This window comes from Martes martes, assembly GCF_963455335.1.
Source record: "Martes martes genome assembly, chromosome: 1".
Classification (NCBI taxonomy): Eukaryota; Metazoa; Chordata; class Mammalia; order Carnivora; family Mustelidae; genus Martes; species Martes martes.
Window position 1 is genome coordinate 190,805,046 of NC_137888.1, and position 4,322 is coordinate 190,809,367.

Sequence of the window (4,322 nt, forward strand, 5' to 3'; positions counted from 1 at the left end):
GTTGGGAGGAGAGTCTTCTATTATCCTACTTGGGCTCATACCTTCCCTGAATTACCCAAAAGGAAACTGGGGGCTTTTGCAGTCCTAAAGGATAGTCTTCATGTCCCAAGGAGAGCCCCATCAGCTGTCACTGCCCCTGCTCAGCCCTGCCATGAAGGAGGCTGCCGGAGGAGGAAGAATGTTGGCTTTCAGTCTTCATGGAGTGGATCCTAGTCCACAGGAAATGACCAGGAAGGCCAAGGCCTCCACTGCACCCCATGATTTGGGCCCTTCACTCTCTGAGGAATCTACCTCCTCTTGTCTGGGGTCAGGATGGTGATCATGTCTCACATGAAGGAAGGTTATCCCATCTGGTCTCCCTGCCTCTAAATTGTCCTCCAACTCAGCCAGCCCAGTACCTACCAGTGCCGTCTTTTGAAATTCCATTCTGACCACAGCCCACCTGCACTCCCATTCCTGCTTCTAAATCCCTCAGACACGCCCATCACCCACCTGGAGAGAGCACAGAGGTTTTGGATGCCTACAAGGGTCTGTATTTTGTGGGGTATCATGTCAGCCTTGCCTTTGTCCCACCTTGCACTTTGTGCCCTGCGGGACTGCCCCTTCCCTGCAGGTTCCAAGCCTCCCTCCTCCTAGGCTTTGAGGAGGCTAGCTGGCTGGCAGAGACTCAAGGATTTTGTTATCATTCTGCAACCAAAGAGCTGCAGAGGAGTCCTGCCGAGAGGCACCATTTTACCTGTATCCATGGTGACCATTTTTGTTTGTTTGGCTTTGCTTTCTCTTGTATTGTTTCTTTTGTTCAAATAGTACCTGGGCATGGCTAAATATACAGGCATTCCAAAGCATAAGCAGCGATAAGGATTGCTGCCCCGGGACCCCAACCCCTAGTTTCCTGTGTCAGAAGCAACTCCTCTTACCAGCTTATGCATTCTTTCAAGAAAATCTATGAATAAATCAGCACCATAAGTGACTCCCCAAAACAGAGCATTAGCATCCTATATGCAGTGTCCCACCCCCTGATTACTTTCCTTAATGTATCAGGGACGATGTGACTTTTGATATAAGAAAGAAACCATGAACCTGATTTTTAAAATTTGGTTGCATCTGAGCAAGGGAATAAAATCAAAAGGGCCTGGCTTAAATGGGAAAATTGTTTCTCCCCCAAAACCCAATGAACCTCAGAGCTCTTGTTGGAATTGGGGGGGGGCAGGTGGCAAGGCTATTAAGCTTCTATCACCCCTTCTGAACAGGGCTCACTGGCCCAGGAAAAATTCCAGTTTCTAAGGTCCAAAATGGTCAAGCAGGCAATTCCCAAAAGAGCATATTTTGGAGGAGAGGATCATGCTTTTGTCTGAAAGGCCAGCAGCATGGTGGGACAAGAGCCCTGTGCTTAGTGGGGACACTAAGTGAGCTTGTCAATGGCTCTGAGCCGGTCTCTGCTACCCTGGGGCCTCCTTGGTGACAAGACATCCCTCTATCCCTGCGTTGGAGCAGCTTCCCAGAGCCACAGGCCCCGCCAGCTCTCATTCCGGGCAAACTCTGCCAGACAAGAAGAGACGGAGTGAGGCTGCTTCTTTCTGGTCACAAACTAACAGAGCCACAGACATGCTCCCATCCCTCTGGGTCACCTGGTCTGCCTGGGGCAAGGAACCCTTGCACCTTTTGGGGGAAGGAGGGTATACCCTGGTTGTGCGTACAACCTTTCAGCTTTGGCTTTGTCCAGAGGGTTTGAAACTTGTGTGCACCAGAATCCCAGAGGACCTGTTATGCTGATCCCAGGCCCCAGGCTCCCAGAGTCCGTCTCAGAAGCTTGGAGTGGGGGCAGGGTGGGAGCCTGCATTTTTTTTTAAATTAATTACTTTATTATATATATAGAGAGAATGTGCATGCACACGAGCAGGGGTGGAGGGCAGAGAGAAAGGGACAATCAGATTCCCCACTGAGCAGGGAGCCCAACACAGGACTAGATCCCAGGACTCTGAGATCATGACCTGAGCTAAGGCAGACGCTCAACCAACCGAGCCATCCAGGTGCCGCAGGAACTGTCTTTTCATCAAGCTCCCAGGTGACCTGAGGATGAGACTTTTCTTTCATTCTTTATCAAGGGACCAGATCTTGAACTCACTCTCCCAGCTCTGCTTCGTGACAAGAAGTGTAGCGTGATGCAGGACTCAGGCTCACTTTGGAGTCATACTCTGCATCACCTTGGAGCTCTGGGATGCTGAGCCGCCCACTTGCCCTCAGTTCCCTTATGTCTAAAATGAGGGTAATAAGAGAACCAACCTCAGAGGTGAAGTTTAAGTAATGAATGTAAAATACCAAATACATGCCTCACACTTAGTAAGCCCTCCACAGATGGAGGCTGTACTTTTAATAATAGGACTTGCTCCATCAAAGGATGGCCCACCTGCAGTCTTTGGGTACACAGGTCTCTCATTTCACTGCTTTGAACTGTTGCCATATGAGGAATCAGACTAAGGTTCCATTGCTTTATCTTTGTCCACAAAAAGCATTTCGGCAAGTGAGACTTGAGACATGGAGATGCGTCTCCATCCAGGCCCTGTTATTATCGCTTTCTATTCAACACCCCTTCCTGCCGCAAACACAGAGACCCCTCTTTGCTGTTCCGTATTCCTCGTCCTGTCCCTGCTGGGATGGGAGACCGGGGTGGGGAGTACAGGGAGCTTCTCTAATTCAGCAGCCCTGGCTCCTATATTTCTCTTGGATTGGAGAAGGCAAGTATAAAGGACAGTTGTCAAACCAGGAAAGGAAAAGGTGACAGACTAGAGGCCACATCTGTCTTCCCTCCTGGAAGGAGCAAAGGGGCCTGGCCAAGGCAGATGTGCGGGTGAGAGACGTTTCCACCTGCATCGGCTGCCGAGTGTCCCCATTAAGGCATCCACCCCATGGTCCTGAGGACAGAGGCACGGTGAGGAGCCCGCATTCCCATGTCGCTTACTCACAGGTCGCATCTGAGAGAAGGAATGGGTAACCAAGGTCCACGGAACTCGGGCACCAGCGGTTTCAAGCTTCAGGATTCAGGAACGCTACTGAATTCGATAAAACTGAGGGAATCTCCAGAAAACAAGGAGCCGCGCAGGGAGCATTGCGCACATATACAAACGCGCATGCTCGCGTTCACACACACAGACGCATGCACACGCTTCTTCTGAGAAAATAGTCTGGAAAATAGTGCGTACCCTGAATGGACTGGAACAACGCAACATTTTCTAGGCAAATGGTTGCTTGGTTCCCAGAGTCTCCACGTAGCTGAGACTGAGCTGCAGACAAACACCAGGCCTCATGGGACCAAGGGCCGAGGGGGCTGCCATAGTCCAAGCCATGGACTCTCCTTGGGTGGCATCAGCGGGCCCCCTCACTGGTCCCACTACTCCCACCCTAGCCCCCCTACAATCTGGTCTCCTCCCAACAACCAGGATATGCTTACTAAAATGCAAATCCCCTGCTATTGCCTCCCTGCTAAAAACCTTCAATGGCTCCCCATTTCTCTCTGGGTAAAGACCCCAGTCCTTTTCATCAAAGCCCTGTATTTCTTGGCCTTCACTTACTTCTCCAACTCCACTTTCAACCATGCATACATTCTAGCCACAACGTATAGTCCTTCAGTTCTTCATGCTCTCCCCAGCTTCTGGGCTTTGCACTGGCACGCCCTACTCCCATCACCCCTATTTCCCCATCACCCCTATCCACTTAGCTAATTTCTTCTCATTCCTCAAAACAGCTTACATGTCACTCAATCAGGGAGGCCTTTTCTCACTACCTTCCCCCAGTCTTTCTAGGACCTCCACTACATCTTCCCACAGTGCTCTTCATGTCCCTTTCCTGACCCTCATTACCTGTACAGCTGGTTGTTCAGCATCTGCCCCCCTCCCAATCGTCAGCCTCTATGATGGCAAAGCTGTGTCTTCGTAGTCACTACTCACAGTTTTTGTGGAGTTAATGAAACACCCGGGCACTACTGTGCCATCTTGGAGAAGAAGCTAAAAGCCTTTTCATAGTCATCCTTTAAAGCGATTTTCTTTGGAGCGAAAAGTAGTAGACATTGGGTAGTAGAATTGTTGTAATTTTTCTCTTAGAAATGCTTCCAGATGGAAACATCTAACTTACAAAGTTAGTGATTTCTGCTGGTACAAATTGGGGATTAAAAAATCGCAGTGCTGGGACACTTGGGTGGCTCAGTCATTAAGTGTCTGCCTTTGGCTTGGGTCATGACCTCAGGGCCCTGGGATTGAGCCCCACATCGGGCTCTCTGCTCACTGGAGAGTCTGTTTCTTCCTCTACCCCGGCCTGCTGCCCCCCAC